The sequence below is a fragment of the Lontra canadensis genome, unplaced genomic scaffold (assembly GCF_010015895.1).
Source record: "Lontra canadensis isolate GAN:19392208 unplaced genomic scaffold, GSC_riverotter_1.0 scaffold46, whole genome shotgun sequence".
Lineage (NCBI taxonomy): Eukaryota > Metazoa > Chordata > Mammalia > Carnivora > Mustelidae > Lontra > Lontra canadensis.
This window is the reverse complement of record NW_022631040.1, coordinates 2065225-2086940: the sequence shown is the minus strand read 5'-3', so window position 1 is coordinate 2086940 and position 21716 is coordinate 2065225. Positions and strand designations below refer to the sequence as shown.

The 21716-nt window shown below is 36.7% G+C and overlaps 1 pseudogene; it reads right to left on the bottom strand.

Annotated features, from left to right (window-relative positions):
* Nucleotides 1-19662: 19662 nt before the first annotated feature.
* Nucleotides 19663-20917, bottom strand: LOC116876614 (annotated as a pseudogene).
* Nucleotides 20918-21716: the final 799 nt, after the last annotated feature.

Sequence of the window (21716 nt, the reverse complement as noted above, 5' to 3'; positions counted from 1 at the left end):
ATCAAGATACTTGGTGCTTTATTATTATTGTGCATTTCTATGCACAGCAACTATATGAATTTTAACTAAATAATATATAGTATTTTGCATGCTTTAGTGAATAACAGTGCCTTTAAAAATCGATAGTAGTTTCCTTTATTTATTTTCTTTATTTACTGATATTTTTTAGTCTCTGCCACAATTTGAGATAAGTTTGAAACATGCTATTTTTATTCTCCTCCAAATTTTGTCTATTTCTGTATATTGCCTTTTCTATGTTCATAGAACTTTCATGACATTTTTCCCATTGGTGGCACCTTTTATTAATAGCCAAATTTATGGAAAATCTGGCAGTTATTATTTATGATCATATGCTAGCTAGATGAGAAAATGAGGATTTCAGAAGCTCTGTAACTTGCCAAGTCTCACAACTAGTAACTGATGCAATTGGGACTTGTGCTTAGATGTCTCTGCTTAAAATATCTTACACTGCACTGGTGTTCTGCAGCTTCTTAGTATATTATAACTATTTACGTATCACTCTTTTTAGCTTTCTCTGTCTTTTGAGAGGGACTGGGATTTTAGACAACTTTATACAGGTCTGTTGGACATTGCCTTTTCTTGAATAGGAACTTCATTATTGTTACTTCCTTTCACCTGTTAATCACTTAAATGAATGGCCTTTTCATGCTTTATTGTTCAAAGGCTAAAGAGACTTAATAGTACTATTAATCAGAATAGGACAGTCAAGTCACTCAAGAGTCCAGCCTTGCTTGCCCGTGGACATAAATCTGTGTTGTTTGATTTGAATTGACAGATCCTAAATATGCGAGTCTCAGTATTTGGAATGAGAGAAAAACTGCACAAGTATTTTAAGACCCATTTATAAATTTCAGGTATAAAACATAACCAGTCTTTAAAAATAACAAGAAAAATTTTATCAACAAGAAAAAAGTAATGAAAATCCATATACAAATAGGTCATACGCTGAGTCTATGTGATTAAAACAGTTCAGAATGTAGGAACACCACATCTAGAATCTAGAGTGAAATTATTCAACCAAAAGTCAACAAGGAGTAATTTAAAACTCTGTCTTCCAGAGCAGGGCTGATTAAAGAAGGAGGGCATACAAGGAAAGCATTTAGTGTCTTTACGCAGAAAGAGAACAGTATAGAAAGAAGTCTAAGTGTCTGAGATGAAAAGATGAAAGAAGCCCAACCGTCTGAGATGAAAAGAGGATGAAAAGGAAAGAATCATGTAAAGCAGATGGGTAGCTAACAGAATATTTATATAAGCAATTCTAACTGATACATAATGCTAAAATATTTATTTTAAGTAGATATAGAATATAATTTCTTTTCTATACTGTATTGAAAAAGTGGAAGGACATCATAAAAATTACTATAAAGAAATACTCTTTTTAAATAATTGTACTTGGATAAGAGGTTAGAGATTATGTAAATTATCCAACTTGACCAACTCTTAAATGGTGGATCTAGGATTTGAACCCTGAGGTTGGACTCATACTCACTAAACAGATTCTTCCTGTGTAGCCATTTCTTTCATGAGGTCGAATACCTAATGTTGCCCTTCTCTAGACAATCACAGTGTACCTGGAGGCGGCTAACTGTCGATATTTTATCAGGCAGTGATTAATTCACCTCACTTGAATCATGTATCCTCAATCTTAATTCAGTGGCAGAAGCCATCACAAGGATGACTGCCTACTGAATTTCCTGTGATATAGTTATGGTACCCAGTCAACCTGCAGTATATATGGGGGAGTAATCCACTAAACCAGCCCCTAACTGAAACTAAAAGGTGCAAGCTGCATTTATGAGAGAATCTATGCATCCCTCTTCCCTAATGTCTGGTTTGTCAGCAGCAACCGTCATAGCTGTATAACCATCAAGATGTCTTTACGTGGGTGACAAATTGACAAAACAAGGAAGCCATTGGACAGAGGTGATTCTAATACCTTAGCAGTCTTTGTAAGCAAACAAAAACCTAAGCCTGTAAGCCTTTCAAGGTTAAGAAATCAAAACCTAAGGACAATGAATCAGTCAACTAGGTCTTCTCAGATAAAGCAAATATTTAAGCTATGGCCCAGTCATTTCCTTGTTTTGCTTCTGCCTTTTTTCTATAGAAGTCTTTTCCCTAGCTCTGGTTGGTGGAGGGCTAGTAACCACTTCCAGTTTGGCTCTGCCCAATTTGAATAGATTTTTGGCTAAAAAACTTTTGAGAATGTAATATGCTTCGTATCAGAGAGATCATATGATAATTGTCTTTTGAGAGGCAAGGTGGGGAGTCCTGGTGGGTAGGGAGGGAAAAAATGAGACAAGAAGTGACAGGGTCGGGGTTGGTGTATTGCCCGGGTGGCTCAGTGGGTTAAGGCCTCTGCCTTCAGCTCAGGTCATGATCCCAGGGTCCTGTGATCAAGACCCGCATGGGGCTATCTGCTCAGCGGAGAGCCTGCTTCCCCCTCTCTTTCTCTCTGCCTGCCTCTCTGCCTACTTGTGACCTCTGTCTGTCAAATAAGCAAATAAAATCTTAAAAAAAAAAAAAAAAAAGTAAAAAAAATAAAAAGTGACCAGGGAGGGAGACAAACCATAAGAGACTCTTAATTTCAGGAAACAAATTGAGGGTTGCTGGAGGGGAGGAGGATGGGAGGAATAGGGTGGCTGGGTTATGGACATTGGGGAGGGTATGTGCTATAGTGAGTGCTGTGAATTGTGTAAGACTAATGATTCACAGACCTGTACTCCTGAAACAAATAATACATTATATGTTAATTAAAAAAATAGAAAATGCCAATAACTGATATCAGTTAACACTTAGTACTTATCAGGCCCTGTTCGTTATCTCAATTAGTCTTTTCAGAAACATATGAAGCAGGTATTTGTATTATCATTGTTTTACAAACTAAGAAACTGGGACTTAATGAAGGAAGGGAATTTAATTACAAAGGTGGGGTTCTGACTCAGAGATCTGTATTTCTCAGGATTTACTTATTATTAAGTGTATTAACAATAAACTTAAAAAAATGTAATATCTTCAGTTTATCTTTTAACGGGTATTTTCTGGCCTCTGTAATTAACATGAAATTAGATTGTGGCCAGTACTATAGTGAAAGTACTAGCATCTGGGTGACATACAAGCAGCCATGATTTTAATGACTCTAGATCTTTCCTATTTAGATATTGGCTATTCCTATAACCAAGAAAACAAGTTATTCTTGGATCTACTAGATTTTTTCATACTGAGTAAATGTTGCTTTGAGGAAATAAAATCAGAAAGAGGAGTAATCTGAGAGCAAGCACTTCTGATCCTGAGATGGAACCATGATACTGATACTGACATTCACCCTAACTAAATTTATAAATAAATCCACAGAGAAAACTTTAAACCAAATCCTAAAGAAACCTCCAGTATAACTCTATCCCTAAATGCAAAGCTATAAAGCCTTCAGTGTCTGATAGCCCATCTGTCAGACGGCCCTGAACAGAGTGTTGTAGGATAAGCAATCAAAATAGGTCAGGGAACATTGAAAGACCAATGATTTTAAGATGTGCCTATCAATAACAAAATTTTTATCATGATAAAAAGTAACAACTTTGTGGCATTGTTGAAACACACACAGTGTTTCACTGAATTAATATTAAACTAATGATTACTACTGAAGGTATCAAAATCACAAATATATGAATGAATGCATGTTGGAATTTTAATAAGTAATTACAGCAATATTATTTAATCTTCTGAGTAATTGGGGAAAAATATCATAGGTCCTTGAGCTGAATTCATTTTGTGAAGTATCTTGACTCTGTGAAGGGAAGGGCATCAATATCTCTGTTAAGAGATAAATAAAGTAAAACAGAAATCCGGTTCATTGGATGAGGACTAATTTTAAAGTGAAGCAAAGGCCCTTATGTTGTTCAAGGAGTTGGAAAATCACTTGTAGAACAATGGAGGCTATCAAGGTATATTTGCTAGAGAAACAGCTTGTGCCATTACATGAAAACCAGCATGTACAGTGTGGTTCCCATTCTTTAAGGTGGTCTGTATCAGTGACTCTCAAATCTTAGCATGCATCAGAATCATTTGGAAGGCTTATGAAAACAAAGGAGTCCAGACTCTAATCCCAGAGTTTTTGATTCAGTAGTTTCAGGATGGGAACCTAGAATTTGATGGTTCTAACTTCCCAGATGATGCTAATGTTTCTCACCCAGGGATTACAATCTTAGTATTACTGGTTTTATATTTTCTTTTCAAATTGTGGTGAGTGTAAGAATCCTTGTAGATCTTGTTTAACATCCTAACTCTGTGGCATGGTTTCTCCCCAATCATCCTCATTCATTTGGTTTGTGTGTCTCCAGCAACGTGTGTGTGTGTGTGCACGCATGTGCACATGAGTGTGTGTCTTTTCAAACACCCTAAGTGATTTTTATGATGAAGTAAGATTGTGAAAACACATCCAAATACCTGGGGTGGAGGGGAGGAGAATTAAAGGAAGATTGGTTCTGTTTGCTATAACTGTATATGTGTAGAGCCACCTAAGTGCAGATGGTAACACGTTTATGAGGCTGACCCCTGAATAAATTGAAGCATCCTCGTTTCCCCATAGGACTGCATTTCTGTTGTTATGCCCGAGTTTTCACATCCAAGAGATCACCAAGGAGCCAAGCACCGATGAAATCACACGAGGGTTTATTTGACAAGCTTAAGCTTGGGCCCAAGTACACCCGACACAGAGGAGTAGGGACTTGGACCCTGAGCCAGATTAGTCAGAGTTTTTAAAGGAAGAGTAGGGGTGGACTTGGCAGTGGGTGAGGACAAAGGGGGTTATGGATGCTGTAAGTCTCTAAGGAATTTTGGAAGCGAGGTCTCCAGGACCTTGAGGGGCTAGCTGTTGTCTGAGGAAAAGGCTATTCATTACCAATAATAAAAATCTTCTTGTGAGACCCTTCAGATGTGTATCAGTGGGTCATATACTTGAGAATGATTCTCGACACTATCTTGGAGGTTTAGAGATAAAGTTTCCTAAAGGAATTGTTAAAGTAGACTTAATAGGATTCTGGTCAGACTTGTCTCGGTAGGAGGTGGGTCAGGCTAGGATTGTCCTTAGCAAAATCTCAAGGTGAGGGCAGTTAAGTCCCCAGGGGAGAGCCACTCTGTCTGTTTCAAGGGCTTGTCAATAGGTGAGGAATTTTAATGATTTTCTTCTCTCTCTGTTTCCCACATCAGCTTAACTTGAGGTGGGATGGCCTTAATTTTCTCGGCCTCCACATTTCCCCCTGAACAATTTTGACCCTTAAATCTTTAAGGTTGTTGAAGGTGGAAGGTCTCATCTTCTGTAACTTCTTCCTGCTGAGTAGGGGTGTAGAGTTGTCCCTATCTACTTGGGTCAACATTGATCATTTAAGGAATGTGTAGGGGAGTTACGAAAGATGGAGGCAGCTGAATCCAGAGGTTAAAATCAATCATTAAAGGAGAGAGAGACTGTTTAAAGTGCTAACGTGAGTAGGTCAGAACCCAAGAAATATTTTGTGATAATCTGGAACATCAAGATGGCTGCATTTATGTCAGGGCTAGACTTGGGGTGGGTACAGCCTTGTTTTTCTTGGCCTCCACACTGTCATGGTAGAACTGTGGCTTATTATTGAAACTGCTTAAATAAAAATGACTTAATTCAGTCCTTGGACACTCAGCAATCAAAACAATGGCTGTAACTCTTACTCATTTTGAAGACAGAATGTTCCTGTTTAGAAGAGGATGATAGAGTTTGATGTTTTTTAATTAGAAATCTTCAGTTAATAAAGCAGATTTTTTTTTAATTTTTAATTTTTTTATAAACATATATTTTTATCCCCAGGGGTACAGGTCTGTGAATTGCCAGGTTTACGCACTTCACAGCACTCACCATAGCACATACCCTCCCCAATGTCCATAACCCCACCCCCCCAAAACCCCTCCCCCCAGCAACCCTCAGTTTGTTTTGTGAGATTAAGAGTCACTTATGGTTTGTCTCCCTCCCAATCCCATCTTGTTTCATTAAATCTTCTCCTACCCCCTTAAACCCCCATGTTGCATCTCCACTCCCTCATATTAGGGAGATCATATGGTAGTTGTCTTTCTCCGATTGACTTATTTCGAATAAAGCAGAATTTTTATCAAGAGGAAGCACATATTTTTTTAGAACAATTTCAATTCCAAGAGACTCTTTAGACAAGCATGAACTGCAATTGTTGCCCTTGTTTTCATGATTTACACATCTTTCTTTGATACCAATAGAGTACCTTTGAAAAACATTGTATACAATTCAGCTGCATAGCGTCAGCCTTAAATAATAAGGTTCTTACATGCTTTACCCCTTCTGATTTGGACTGAAATAAGTTCATGGTGAATAAGGGTCATTTTAGAAATAATTCAAAGTTTCAAAATGGAAAATGGTACTTACATATTATGTAACTTGAAGGTATATTTTACTTCTTGATTTCTGAGAACTGAATGCCAGTTGAGGAAGATATTACTGCCCACCCCCCAAACCCTCAAAAAATGTTGCAAGAGGATTTTAAATTTATTTTGGAAGATGTATGGATGACAAACTGAGAATAATTATGTTAAGTGTCGTTAAATATTTCCTCTATCAAAAAATCTGGGAATACTATATGTTATTTCCACTTCTTAGAGAAAATGCTGAAACCTAATGTTTCCAACAACTAGTATGTAACTCATATTTCTAGTCATTCCCATAATTCACAACCCACAGTTCCTGAGGCAATATCAAAGTGGACAAATGGTCAGCCTAATCCGATAGGGCTGTAATACAATGTTGCACAAGGTAAGCTAAGTGTGTTTTCTGTGTAAATGCTGTATTTCCATAACTCCTATCGGAATAAGTATTTCTGATATAATACCATTTTCTATGAAAAAAGTGTTAGTTTCTAAAGGAAATCTTTCATAATTCTCAGAAATGTCATTAAAGGTAGTAAACAACTTCATGTAAGGGTGAATATCCATTTGAAGTATAGCAGAATTGCAAAACTAGGGGGAAAATCTGAACAGCCCATCAATTTAACCATGTAACCTAGAGCATTTTAAGTACAAAGCATTTCATAGACATGCATGTCTCAAGTGGTAGAGGTTTATTTACTGATATTTTTAAACTGATAGGAACATGGCTAAATAGTTTATATGTCAAATTAATTAATCTGAGCATGAAAACTCTTAACTCCTTAAGAACAAATTAATGCACAAAAGTAAGGGTCTTAAATAGATGCATAAATGTTACTAGGCAACTTAGAGATAACCCTTCATTTACTGAATATTTTTATATACATTTATTGGAAAATAAAATTTTTAATCACTTAAAACAGTGTAGAGTGAATACTGTTCATACTTTCAATAATGTTTTATTGTAACTATTGTGTAGAAATGTTGACAGTGCTTCTAGATATAGTATATAAGACTAGTTCTTGTATAATCTTAGATTAAGTGAAAAATGATTTCAAAGAGTAATTGAGTTGACACCTAACAGTGGAGTTACTGGTACTAGAAACTGGAGAAAATACAGTTTTTATTCAGTCACCACAGGACTGCAATTCCTCAGAGAAGAGAAACCCACAAACTGAAGCTCATCTCATTTAGCGATTGAATCTTAAGGATTGAAGTATTGGAAGTGAAAAAAAAATACACTAATAGATATTTTTAAAGGAATTCAGAAGGCTGATGAATTTCAGAGTGCTTTATAATTATGTAGTTATTACAGCTGGTGTCAAAATAGAGAAGCCAAAAATCAGTAGAGCAACTGTTGTTTAGTCTGAACCACTTATGAGAAAAGTACAAGGGATCTCTAACTCAAAGAAATCAGTTGCATACAATCTGGCACAAATTAGGACCAATATTCCTTTAAAACTGCTTTGTCCACATCTTTTTCTCTTTGAAGCAGGACTCTTACCCTGAAAGTTCAAAATATCACATTCTATAAAAGAAATCCCCCTTTGGGAGTTTTTCTCTGAATTTCCATCAAAATTCTCTTATATCTATACTCATTTCCCTCCTGATTTCCTTACTCAAACACATAAAGCTATAAAATTTTAGTGGCAAGAGTAAAATTACTTGGATTTTCTTTGTATTTTGGTCAGTATTATTGGTTTTGTGTGTTAAAGATGTAGGATGTAGTTTGGGACACATGGAATTGGAACATGAAGAAATAACATAAATTATTAAATAGAATATGTTTAGCCAGACACAGAGCTTGAAATTTGGTGATCAGGACACCGTGATCTATAATTTGGACTCTGTAGGATATTGAATATGACTCTGAATCATCCAGTGGGGTAGTCTATGAAAGGGAAAATACAAAAAGGAGTGCCGACAAACAGTGGGTCAAAAACCTGAACACTGCTGTGAAGTAATTCTAATGAGATGACCTCAGAAGGAAGAATCAAAAGGGAATACCAGAAGAAAAAAAAGTAAAAGGAAAGAGGTGTGATTCCTCCCACATTCTCTGCCTCTTTACATTGCCCCTTTACAGTCCTTTGTCTAGAAAGTGGAGGATTTATTTGCACTTTTGGCTTTGTCCACTTACGGTTCAGTCCAGGACCTAGCTCCACCCTCATGTCAAAAGGAAGGAAAAAATTGAGAAAAACAGCTGTGAAATTCGGCCGCTTGAGGATCATAATGTTTAGATGGTGGTTTCCTCTGTGACCCACCTGCTGCTGTTAACTTTTCTTCATTCTCTGGTAGTTGTTATTTGGGTTATTACGTTCTGAGCTTTGAGATTGTAATGAACAGGGGAGACGGATTATAAGGATCTCACTCCATCTTGCTTGGCAAGGTTGCCAGCCACAAGAGTAATATACCAAACACAACAGAATTTGCATAGACCAGCAATACCAACTAGAATATAAGCACTTCTCGTTGGATGGCATTTGAGAGACAAAATGGAGAAAAATAAGACCAAATTTCTAGTGAGTGCCTTGCACAAGGGTGAATCCAGATGGAATAAGATGATCTGTAAAACCACAAGTAGTGTGGACAGTGTGGGATATCACTGCAGCAGAGGGCTGGAAAACATTTCTATATACATGAAAACCAAAAGGCATAAAGTAAAAACCAAAAAATGAATTTGAATATATCAAAATTAAAAATTTCTGTTCAGTAAAACAAAGCACATTCAAGTAACACTTTGAGAAAATATTCTTATTGTCTAAAATGAGAAAGGATTAAAATATACGAGAGACTCTTGAAAATCAACTAGGAAAAGACTAGAACCCTGATAAACAGGCAGTTTTTTAAAGTGGAATCCCAGGAAGCTGAAAATCATATCAATACCAAAATTCATTTATAACCAGAGGAATACAGAAAAAACTAATGATGGATATTACTTTATGTTGATAAGGTTTGAAATATAGAGAAGGAAGTAGCTATATAAGAACCTTCATGCACTACTCCTGAGAATGTAGTTTGGAGCAGTCATCATGGAAAGCAATTTGGCAGTACTTACTCAAGTCAAGAATGTGCATGATTTATTCCATTCTTCAATATATATTTCAAATAAATTCTAACACTGGTCCATAAAAGGACACATTAGGGGATATTCAATATGGTATTATATGTGGCATTTTTGTGACATTGGAAAGTTGGAATCAATCTGTCCACGAGTAGGAGAGTATATCAGTTATTTATAGATTTGTGAAAAATGGAGCAGTTAGAAAAAGCAGATTCAATGTGCTCAAACAACACAAATGAAGCATAGGAATATATTTGAGTTAAAATATGATATGTATACTTAAAAATATATATAAATTTAAAATTTAATATGTCCCAGAAAAAACACATATAAATAAAAAAGCAGAATGTTAAAATCAGAATTATTACCTTTGGGAACATGGAGGAAACAGGAAAGGTGAATGGAAATGAAGCAGAATAAATACATAAGATGTTTTATTTTATTTCTGTTATTTATTTATTTATTTATTTGAGAGAGAGTGAGAGAGAGCATGAGAGAGGGGAGGGTAGGAGAGAGAAGCAGACTCCGTGCTGAGCGGGGAGCCTGATACAGGATTCAATCTTGGGACTCTGGGATCATAACCTGAACAAAGGCAGTCACTTAACCAACTGAGCCACCCGGGCTCCCAAGACATATTTTAATAGATAAGAAATTATATAGTATTTTTTATAATTTTCCTTGAATTCTGAAGTACAGTTAATTCAGCCCCTAATACTTCATGTTTTGTCTTTTTTTAATGAACAAAAAATAATAAAATGCTCTTGTCACAAGGTTTCAAAATATTTTAGATGAGGCAGTATAATAGCAAGAGATTAAATTTCCTTAGGGAACACCTGCTAATGTTTCCTGAAGAACTTTTTTTCTTTTTTTAAAGATTTTATTTATTTATTTGACAGACAGAGACCACAAGTAGGCAGAGAAGCAGGCAGAGAGAGAGAGAGAGAGAGAGGAGGAAGCAGGCTCCCTTCTAAGCAGAGAGCCCGATGTGGGGCTCGATCCCAGGACCCTGGGATCATGACCTGAGCCAAAGGCAGAGGCTTTAACCCACTGAGCCACCCAGGCACCCCTCCTGAAGTACTTTTGATATGCATCTTGAAAAATAAACAGAAGTTGGGCATCAATGTGAGACAAAACACTCCAGAAATAAGTGTTGGTACTGTACCCTAGCCTTCATCCTATTTTGTAACCTTTCTTTCAGTATAAATGTAATACGACCTGAGTTTTTATAAAACACAAGTTTGACCATCTGATTCTTCCACTGCTTTAAAACTCCACAGCTGTCTGATTTCTGCAAATAGATTACAACCCTCCAATTACCATTGGTCCACTTAATTCATGTCTCAAAATGGTAGACTGAAATGTTCCCTGTTAAAGTGAGGTCATTGATTGGGAATGAACAAGATCCTGAAAATTGTAATGAGGGCGTATGTGCTGATAAAGCTGTGGACATTGAACCTCTAAATTTTGCTGGGTCTTTTCTGCCAATAGAAGCAGCCCTTTCATTCCTATCTGAGAAAGTTAACCCTGTTTTGCCTGAAGAATTTGTAATGGTCTCCCCTGAAGTAGTTGTCCAAGAGGACAGATGAGTCTCCTTAGGATTTACCCCCACCACCCTTCTTTGCTTCTAGACCTGTAACTAGACTCCAGTCCCAGAAGGATCTAAAGGGAGAGGTACAAAGTATAACCCATGAGGAGTTATACTGCAGTCTAAAATAATTGCATGAGGTTTTCTAATTTATATGGACAGAATGCTGGGTAATAAAGTGGGAATGGATACTAAGATATGGGGCAATGATGGAAAAAAAAACAACAACAACAAGTTATATCAAGACAAATTTATTGATATAGGCCACTAAGTAGAGATTCTCAATTCATTGTAGTCAAGAGATTAGTAACTCTGTTTGTTTTATTAGCTCAAAAAGTGGCCTACACTAAATGAAGCCAAAATGTAGAACTGATCTGTAAGGAAGGTATCCAAATGTTTAGAGAGATTGGACCTTTAGAAGGGATTTATCATTTAAGACCAGTTTACCCACTCCTCTCACCGTGACTCTAAGAAATAAATTTGTGAGAGGAGCTCTGGCATTCTCGAAGAGCTCTGTAGTTGCTCTCCTGTACAGGTCATACATTACAGTAGAAACTATTGCCCTGGATTATGAATAGCCACAATGGGGATAACTGGATATCAGGAGGCGGAGGCTAAGAGGCAAGCTAATTTGCCAAACATAAGGTCATCATGGTGACTGTGATGAACAGTAGAGTGAAAACACAGGATAGTATAACTCACAGAGACTTATGTTGTTGACTAGCTGATCATGGAGTCCCATGAAGGGAATCCCAAATAAAAGGGAATCTATGAAATTCTTGTTTGACTTTACAAGGGAAAGAGTTTTACATCAAGCAAGCAGAAGTCCAACTTGAGTCATGAAAACAGAGTTACAGTCCCTCAATCCCTAGACTTAAGTCATTCTACTGACACACACTCTGTGAAGGAAGGTGAAACAGATTTCCTTGAGGAAAGACCCCACAACACTACCAAAAATTTCTGCTTTTAACCTTTCTTCCAACCTTCCCCAACAGAACCGATGGCCTATGCACAGTGAATGTGCATTTAGGGAAAAGGAAATAATCAGATTTTACAGGAGGTAATAGATACTGTCTCTGAACTGACACTAATTCCAGGAGATCCAGAAAGTCCCTGTGATATTAGTTGGGAAAGGAGCTTATGGAGATCAAATAGTTAATGGGATTTTAGCTCACGTCCATCTCACTGTAGGTCCAGTGGGGTCTCCAGACCCATCCTTTGGTCATTTCCCTGATTTCAGAATGCATAATTGGAATAGACATACTTGGCAGTTTGCAGAATCGTCATATTGATTCCCTAATTTTGGTTAAAAACAGCAACAACAAAAAGCCAAGTGGGAGCTACTGCCTAAGAAGAGTAAAGGAAAAGCAACACCCTAGTCCTGGAGGGATTACAGAGACTAGTGCCACCATGCAGCACTTGAATGGTGCAGGGGCGGTGATTCCCACTGAATCCTCATTTAACTTACCTATTTGTCCTGGGCAGAAAATATACAGATTTTGGAGAATAGCAGTGGATTATCATAAATTTAACCAATTAATCCAATTGTAGCTACTCTAGTGGGTGTGTCTTTATTGTTCAGTGCCTCCCTGATATTTGGTATGCAGCCATTAATCTGGCAAATGCTTTTTTCTTTTCTTCTTTTTTTTTTCCCCTCAGTATCTCTTAATAAAAACCACCAGAAGAAGTTTGTTTTCACCTGTCAAGGCTGAAACATGCTCACTCTCCTATCTCTGTGGCATATCACCTTTCTAGTTCTGTGTCGTAATTTAGTAAACTGAGAACTTGATTGCATTTTTCTTCCATAAGACATCATACTTGTCCATTGCACTAAGATTATGCTGATTGGATCTGGTGAGCAACTATTATAGATTTATGGGTATGATATTTGCATGTAAAATAGTGAAAAATATTCTGACAAAAACTCAGAGGCCTTCCACCTTTAGAAAAATGTCTAGTGATACAGTGGTATGGGGCATGTGGAGATACATACTTTTTAGGATAAAGGATAAAATGTTGTTTCTGGCCCCTCTTGTTTTCATTTCTCTCCTTTCTCTTCTTGCTTTCCTGTGAGTTATTTGGACCTTTTGGGGAGTCCATCTGAATTTATTTATTTATCTCTCTGTATACTTTTTATCCTGATTGCTTTGCATATTCCATAATACGTATGTATAGTATAATATGTATTTAAAACAAACAATTGGTAACAACATTTACCCCTTCAAGTGATATGTGGAAATAGTCCATTTAAGTAACTTTCACACTTTTTCTCTTTTTTTTGAGAGAGAGAGACAGGGAGACAGAATGCACACAAGTTGAGGAAGGGCAGAGGGAGAGAGAATCCCAATCAGATTCCAAACTCAGCACAGACACCCATGTGGGGTGTGTCTCACAACCCTGAGATCATGAACTGAGCCAAAACCAAGAATCCCATGCTCATTGGGCTGAGCCACACAGCCCTTTCCTTTTCCCATTTTTAAATATCATTATCTTAAGTATAATGGCACATTATAAGTATATAAGTATAATTGGCACATTTTTGTTTTAATCATCTACTATTATAAAACTCAAGAGGAAATGATAGTCTGTTGTATGTACTCATCTTTCTATTCTTTCATGATCTCTTTTTCCTTTTTGATGATCTAAGTTAACTTCTTTATCATATTCCTTTCGTACTTCCTTTAGCCAGTCTTTAGGGGTACGTCTGCTAGTGACAGATTCTTTTAGTTTTCCTTCACCTGAGAATGTGTTTACTCCCCCCTTCATTACTGAAATACAGCTTCATGGTTGCAGAATTTGCCAGTGACATCTTTTTTTTTTTTTTTTCCTCCAACACTTGAAAAATACTGTGCCATTTTTCTAGCTTCTCTGGTCACAGATGAGAAATTTGCTGCCATTTTAATTGGTGTTTTTTAAATAGATAATGTGGTCTTTTAGCTGTTTTAAAGTTAATTTGTCTTCAGTATTTAAAAAAAGTATAATTGTAATGTGTCTTGATGTGAATTTCTTTGGTTGATTATGTTTGCATTTTGCCTATCTTCTTGGGACTGTACATTCGTGCCTTTTGCTAAAGTTGGGGAGTTTTCTGCTATTCTTCAAATATTCCTTTAGCTCCAGTCTTTTTTTTTTTTTTCCTTTCCTTTTGGGACACCAGTGTACAAATGTTGGATCTTTTGTTATTTTCCCACTGCACTGGACCTTGAGGCTCTGTTCAGTTTTTTTCTTTTTCAGTCAATTTTCTGTTCTTTTTTGTTTGTTTTAAGATGGAATGAAATCTATTTCTCTGTCCTCAGTTCACTGAATTTTATCCTGTTTTATCTTGCTCTAATAAAAATCCCATGAGATTTTAATTTTTGCTTTATATTTTTGTATCTATAATTTCTATTCTTTTTTTAATAACTTCTGTGTCTTTGCTGAGTATTTCTTTTTCTTTCTTTTTTTTTTTTTTTCATTTGGTTCAAGTGAATGTGCAAATGAACGTTGAAACACTTTTAGGAGGATTGCCTTGAAATTGTGGTCAGGTAATTCTATCTGATTGAACTTTGTATTACTGTTCATTGATTTCCTTTTCTCATTCAAGTTGTGATATTACTGATTATTGGTTTGATGGTTAGTTGTTTATCGTATCCTAGACTTTTTTGTTTGTTATGTTAGGAGGCTCGAGGTCTTATCTAAATCTTCTATCTTAGCTGGCATTCAAAATTTAGAGTTGGTATGTGGGTATTGGCCTACTTTGGTGTGATGTATTTTTCAATGACAGCCTAATTTTTGGAGACTTTTCAGCTATTTGGTTTATCTAGAGCTGCTTTTGTTCCTATTGGATCCCACAGAGCAGAAACCGGTTGCTCGGCTTCTCTAGGTAGAGGAGGGGCATGGAGGGATCCTGCTGTTAAAGCTGCCCATGCTCTTGAGCAGGTATAAATACTCTTGGGCCTTTGAGGACAAAGAGGCTGCCTGGATCATGCTGTTTAAATTATGGTTGAGTCCCTTCTGTCTTTCCTGCTCACTTGTCAGGCATATCTGGGCAGGCCAGGAAATACTGGCGCACATAGGACAAACGGACTTCTAGGATAAGGCCACTTACTATGACTGGACCCCTTTTTCTTGTTCCACAGTCTCTCTCCAATATCCTTGAGTGAGGAGGAGAACCTTTGCCTGGAAGGACACGGTTATTGACTGATATGCTTCCTGTAATTGGGTCTCTTTTGTTGGTACTACCTACATACTCTAGAATCTCTTGGCTGGAAAGTGGAGGCTCAGACCTGGTGGCAAAAAAGAACGCTTCCCCTGGCCACTTATTTTTGGGTTCTCAGCAGATTTTCCTTTCCTAGTAGTGTTCAATTCTTCTGAGGTTTTCAGAAGGATTCCCATCTAACCTGACAATGGAATAAGTTTTCCTAGCTGCCTTCTGTTGCTAGGTCAGGAATTGGGATAAGGGAGGTCTGACTGCTCTTCATCTGTTTGTTGAAGGGGTAACAAGTAGCCCTGATGCCATGATGTTTCTTCAGTCCTGAGGTTGCAAACCAGTTGGCCGCCTTCTTGCCACCTTTAGGAATTTTATTTTACTTTTATCTAGTGTCATTTCTGGAGTTTGCAGTCATGATTTAGCAAGATAGAGCAGGGGAAAAACATCATCTTTTTCAGTCTAGACATCTTTGATAATAATTATCATTAAAAACATGTTTATTATTTCTAGTTAATTCTTGCAAGATTTCAGTTGATCTCTGCTCAGCATTAAAATTGTATATTTGCTTAACATCTTCATAAATGAATTGTGTTTAGTGACTAGTTTATCTTATTGTCTTATTATTATCTATCTTTTATAATTTATTCTATTTTCATTTTACAGTTGAGGAAAATTTGGATTCAGAAATGTAAATTTTCCAATTTTACTTTGCCACCAAACAGAAGAGCAAGGATTAAAAGACTAATTAGACTCAGGAGTCCTGATATCATTCTCTTTTCTTGGCTTTACATAGCTCTTTTTTTTTTTTTTTTTTGTGAGAAAAGCACATATAATTGGGTGTTTCTTTTCTTAACATAGAAGTAATTAAATGTCATTTATGTGTTTATGTGTATGTTTAATAAAGTCTTGGATGACATGGCTGCTGTCTATTCCTCACAGATAATGCTAAGCATAACATAAACTTTGTAGAGCTAGTGTTTTTAGTATTATTAGTATTTTTCCTTATGCCAGTGGTATGCCCATTGTTTGTAGCATGACTGAGCTAGTTCCTGGAGAGACTCACATGCATATTTTCCAGTGTGTACTTGACAGTACAACCTATCCGTAACCATTTATATATTTCAATAGGTATGTGTTATAAAAATAGGGGATTATTTGCTAATCTAAGAGAATTATACGTCATGGTTATATTTTTGTGATCTTTCTTTTTTAGAGTCATGATTTTTATTGTTCAAGTTTAATCCAGTTTCTAAAATACACTGATATACATATAAGAACACTCATGCCATCTGGTATTCATTAAAAATAGCATGGAGGTCCCCCATATATAGTAATTGTTATAAGTTCATCGTATACTATAGATGTTATCTTTTAGAAGGAAGTGATTTCCTGAAGGAGCATTAGTATTTAAAGGAAGCAACATAAAAAGTTATTATTTATTATATATTTTTTTGCTATACCTAAAAAAAAATAATGTAGGGCTTATTGTGAACTGTAAAATAAACTTCCAATACTATTAATAAGAAGCATTCTGAGGACTTGTACTTCAAGCCAAGATAGGGAAATAGGGACCAGATTTATCCTTCTGACTGAAATAATTAAAAAATAAATAAAAATATATGCCATAATGGTTTTAAAGCCATCGATAATATAGAAGAGTGATCCTTAACCACAGGAAACACATAAGGTGAGGGGGAAGACTCTCTAGCTTACCACCTTGAGAGATCTTCCAGGCTGTGGGCAGGGAACAGGGGCCAGTGGCAGAGTCTGGCTGACTCTCTGAGTTGAAGGGATGTAGCTGAGAGGTTAGGGAAGCTGTTGCAGATGAAGTTCACAGGGCAGGAAATGGAAAGGAGAGGGATCCATAGAGACCTCCACATATATACACAAATACTGAGTATTGAGAAGAATACCAGCGAGATCACACATGAAATAGTGAAGACACAACTTGAGAATGGGAAAAGAGCCACATGAAAGGGTCTAAGGAAATACTACTCAGTATTCCCAGAGGCCACAAAACAGGCCTCTTTTCACCATAAGTTATGGAGTTGTGGGTATAGGGCACAAAAAGCTCTTACCTTAACAGTGAGAGATATTGAGACTTGGACTAAATCCTGCCCTAGACCTGCGTAACATATCTTACATATCTTAAAAACAAGATACAACTATGGAGCAGCAGGTCATTGTTCAATGTGTATGATGTTCCAATTATGCTAGATGAATAGGTGCTAGAGATCTGCTCTACAACATGATACCTATAGTTAACAATACAGTGGTGTGTACTTCAAAATTCGTTAAGAAGGCAGATCTTGTGTTAAGTGTTCTACCACTGAAACATACTAACAAATACTACCAACGAAAACAACAAAATCAAAGAGATGGAAGGAAATTCTGGTAAGGTTCCTTCTTTTCTGTGCTTTTCCCTCTTTTTCTTTTTAAAGATTTATTTATTTATTTGTTTGTTTATTTATTTATTTATTTATTTATTTGACAGATAGAGAGAGAAAGCACAAGCAGGGAGAGCAGCAGGCAGAGGGAAAGGGAGAAGCGGGCTCCCTGCAGAGCAGGGAACCCTTTGTGTGGCTTGACCCCAGTACCCTGGGATCATGACCTGAACCAAAGGCAGACGCTTAATGAACTGAGCCACCCAGGTGCTCCTGGTAAGGTTCTTTAACATGGCATTGGTAAAGTGGCATAATATTTAGAAATAGCTGGAAAGTAGCTAATGATGTATACTATAAACTCTAATAAAATAACCACTGAAATAAAATTTGTTAAAAAGTGTTGTAGCTAATAAGCCAACAGAAGATATAAAACAGAATAAAAATATTTGATTGCTCCAAGGTGAGAGAGAGAGAGAGAGGTGTAAATGGAAGAAGACCAGATGGGGCACATGTAAACAAATAAGATGAAAGATTTATACACAGACATAAGAAAATTGTTAATTATAAATGGCATGGTATGGACATCCAAATTAAAAGCCCAAGATGGTCAATTGCATAAAAAGCCTAGAAACTGTATGCTGCCCTTAAGATATCCATTGTAAATATAAAGATGCAGATAGTTCAAAATTCAAAAGGGGGTGGAAACATATATAACTTCCTAGCATTAATCAAAAGAAATGTGAGCTGGCTCTTTTTTTAATATCAGATAAGGTAGATTTCACAGCCATGAATAAACCAGTTACTAAAAATATTTTATCACAAACAGCGCAATTCATTAAGAGGTCATAACAATACTAACCTTAAAATTATTATACACTTAATAACAGAGATTCAAAATACAAGGAGCAAACAATGATAGATCCCCAGGGAGAAAAAGACAAATTCATAATTATAGTTAAATATTTTTATATCACTCTTAGTATTTGATAGACTAATAGACTAATAGACAAACAGACTAAAAATCACTAAGGGATATAGAAGACTTAACTGCATTTTAATGAATTGAAATTTGTTCCACATTCCACGAACAAGAGAAGACAATTTCTTCTCAAGACCATGCCAAACATTTAATAAGACTTTCATTCCATATTCTGAACAATAGAACATGTTTAATACAATTTTTAAAGAGTTACATTGTACAAAGTATATTCTCTGAATATAATAGAATACAATTTAAAATTGATCTTAAAAAATTCCCAAATATTTAAATTTGAAATAAAACACTTTAAAATAATCCAGACATTGAGGAAGCAATAAAATTAAATTTGGTTTTTAACTGTATAAAAATTAAAACATTATTTATCCAAATTTGTGGGATTCCACTAGAACAATACTTAGGAAATTATTTATAACACTAAACACCTATATAAGAAATGAACAAAGGTTTTAAATGAAGAACCATAGTTTTCATTTAAAACAAACAGGGGCACCCAGGGTGGCTCTGTCCCTTAAGAGTCAGCCTTTGGCTCAGGTCATGATCTCAGGTTCTTGGGATTGAGCCCAAATAGAGTCCCAAACTGGGCTCCGTACTCAGCAGGGAGTCTGCTTCCTCTCTCTCTCACTGCCCCTACTCCCTCTCTCTCTCAAATAAATAAATAAAATCTTTAAACAGAAACTAGAAATCTTTAAACAAAAACTAGAAAATGAAGAACAGGTGAAACCCAAAGAAGGGAGGAGAAAGACAATAATAAAAATGAGGGGAAATCATTAAACAGAAAACAGAAAAGTAATAGGGAAAATCACAGTAACCAAAAGGCTTTTCTTTTATATTCATTTATTAATTTATTTATTTCACAAAAGGAAACATTTATTTGAGGATTAGCATGAAATCATACACATAGAGTCATAGCACAGATAGCAAAAGCCAAAGTAAAAACAAAATTAAGTGGCAGCTATATACAGTTGATCACAGTTGTGTCTTGTACATTAGAAAACCTTTTGCAAAATAATCATCTTAGATCAACAGAACACCAGTCATCAATGTTGTCCTGCAAGATGGGTTAACTTTAGCAGTCTCCTCCTGTCTTCTCCAGCATTCTCCTCTAGTATGGCTGCTGTTTTGGTGATTGCCACCCCCTTCCAGATACCTTCTGTAAGTGCTCTGTTGGCCACTGTAGTCTGTATGTCCCTGTCCATATCCATAGTTCCCATAGTTATGCCCAGTATAATCACAGCCTCCATAGCCAGACTACCACCATAGGCAGTGTTATAATTTCCATATGCTTGATCATAGAGTAATTAAATCATTGGTTCCAGTTTTGGCCCTGACCTCCTCCATAACTCCTAGTACCATCTCATCTACTAGTTGCAGTATCTCTTCCTCCTTGTTCTTGTTGCTATTGCTGCCTATATACCTCTTTAGGTTGTACAATTTTGATTTCACACTTACCAGAAACGATTTGATTATATCCATTTTGTTTTCTCCTTTTCGTTTCTTTTCTTTTCTCTTCTCCTCTCTTTTCTTTCTTTCTTTTTTTTTTTTTAAGATTTTATTTATATATTTGAGAGAGAGTGAGCTGGAATAAGCATGAGTAGCGGAGGGGGATAACAGAGGAAGAGGGAGAAGCAGACTCCCCTCTGAGCAGGGAGCCCAATGTGGGGCCCCTGGGATCCCAGGCCCCTGGGATCATGACCTGAGCTGAAGGCATATGCTTAACCGACTGAGCCACCCAGGAGCCCCAGTGATATCCTGCTTTCTAACAATTTCCTTATTGGCTCTTTGTCTATATATGTGATAAAACAAAATCCTCTTCTTTCATTTGTTTTTGTATCCATGGAGTTCAATATTTTTTAATCTCTTTGAAGTCTCCAAAATATCCTTTAATTTGTTCGTCAGAACTATCTGGGCTAACTCCACCCGCAGAAACCTTTTTGAGGGTTCTTTCCCTTTTAAAGATTTTGCCCTTTTGGGGCTTATCAGTTTGCCATCCAGTCTGTGTTCCTTCAGTTCCACAACTTTATCAACACTAGCAGCGTCCTTGAAAAGCTCAAATCCAAATCCTCTTGATCTTCCAGTCACTGGATCTGTTTTAATTGTATAGTCTACAACTTCCCCAAATTGAGACAAAGATTCAGGTGGAACTTTCTTGCTTGTATCCCATCTCAAGCCTCCAATAAACATTTTACTGTCGTCCTGCTGATTCCTGCTCGCATTGATCTTGGACCCCTCTGCAAATACCTGTGTTGCTGTACTCCTTCATGTACTCCATGGGGGTGGGGCTGTCCCCCGGGGTGCTGGTGTACACTGGGGGCCACAGCAGTAGGAGGTAGCAGAGCCTTGTATGGAGAAGGATTTAAAATTGAGGTGGAAGAGAAAAGCTGGTTCTTTTGGAAGATCAAGAGCATTGACAGATCTCTAGGGAGACTGATAAGGAGAAAAAGAAAGAACACCCACATGACAAATACCAGAAATGAGATGGTTACATCACTACAGATTTTATAGAGATTAAGATATTAATAAGGGGAATGTAATAAGGAGAATATAATAAACAGTTTTATGATAGTAAACTCAACAACATAGAAAACTGACAAATTTAGGGGCGCCCGGGGGCTCAGTCAGTTGGGTGTCTGATTCTTCATTTTGGCTGAGGTCATGATCTCGGGCCTGTGGGATTGAACCCAGAGTCAGGCTTAGCCCTGCTGGGGAGGCTGCTTGAGATTCTCTCTCTCCTTCTCCCTCTGCCCCTCACCTTGGTTGCAGGCTCGCTCTCTCTCAATAAATAAATCAGTGTTTGGAATAGATAAATCTAAAAGCCATTCCTAATGAAAACTGTCAACAAATGGAAATACCAGGGAACTCCCTCAACTTGACAAAGGGCCTCTGTGAAAAACTTAATGCTAATATTGTGTGAAATGATTAAGACTAAATATTCAGAAAAAAGGAAAAAAGTCTACTTCTATTGCTTCTATTCAATATTGAATTGGAAGGGCTAGCAAATGCAATAAGAAAAAATAAAAATGAAAGCATTCTGGCTAGAAAGGAAGAAGTAAAATAGTCTTTACAGAATA